Source organism: Gavialis gangeticus, unplaced genomic scaffold, assembly GCF_001723915.1.
Source record: "Gavialis gangeticus isolate Ggan-Ray unplaced genomic scaffold, GavGan_comp1, whole genome shotgun sequence".
NCBI classification, from domain to species: domain Eukaryota; kingdom Metazoa; phylum Chordata; order Crocodylia; family Gavialidae; genus Gavialis; species Gavialis gangeticus.
In genome coordinates this window covers 10,263,997-10,265,173 of record NW_017729029.1, presented here as the reverse complement: position 1 = coordinate 10,265,173, position 1,177 = coordinate 10,263,997, and positions in this window count along the sequence as shown.

Sequence of the window (1,177 nt, the reverse complement as noted above, 5' to 3'; positions counted from 1 at the left end):
AGTCAGCCAGCTGGCTGGGCAGTGCATGTGCGGCCTGCAGAAGGGGCACCGCTGCCCTCGCCCCCCTGGCCCTGCTCCTGGGAGCAGGCACAGAGAGCGAGCTGAGGTGGGGGTGGGGAGGTGCTGCGGTGTGCTGTGTGGGGCCAGCGGCGCCCTGCGCACCCCTGGGTAAGAAGCAAAGTATGGGAATGTGCCGGGGGAGACGCTAACACCGCACCCTGGTGTGCGTGTTATCCCCGCTCACCTGTGCATACCTCTTACAGCCTTTCTACGGACCCCCAGTTGACAACCCCTGCTCTAAGATAGAAAGTCAGAGCTAGATCCTTCATTAACACAGGTGGCCACAGTTACATCTAAGTTAAGGGTGCAAAGTTCCTTTATAATAGCTAAGTATCTGGTACTCAGTGTGAGAAACAAACCACATTATTAAATCTTCTGGCCAAACTGCAAGGTGAGGGGAGCTTGAAGCAGTGTGGACTGAAATCACCAAGCACAGAGGGATAGAGGAAAGTGAGTCAGTGGAGCTTGCCTTCAAGATCAGGGCCTATTGTGCTACTCCCTGTACATACCCACAGTGAGAATCAGTCCTTGACCCAAAGTGCTGCCATCTTACATAGACAAAAGGTGGAGGAAAGGAAGCCTTTGCCCTATTTTAAACATGGTGAACTACGGCACACACAGCATTGTGCAACTTGCCCAAAGGAAGTCTATAGCAGAGCTGGAACTTGAGTCTAGATTTCCTGTCGTTCATATCAGCACACAAACCATCAGATTATCCTTCCTTTTTTTTTTTAGGTGTTACTGTAGGCCTGTGTTTAATCTTCATAGGCAGAAGATCTGGCCAAAGCCATAGGACACCCACCTTAAGCAGCAATACAGGTGGTCTGTTAGCCCATAAAAACCTAGGAGTCCAGACTAGCCTAGGGATTGACACGACACTTCATTCAATGAGTGACAGAAAAGCTTGATTTACTATAAGTATTTAAACTCAAGTCAAGTGAGCCCAAACCAAAGCAAAGTCTAGTAGCTATACAGTGATGATCTCTCACCAAACAGGTGACAAGAGAGATGATCTGTTTCTTTCAGCTTCTTGAGATAGCTGGGGTGCAGCAGCAGTTGGTGTCAGAGAGATTTCTCACTCTTGAAGCGCACCATTAGCTGTTTTTACTTCATTCTT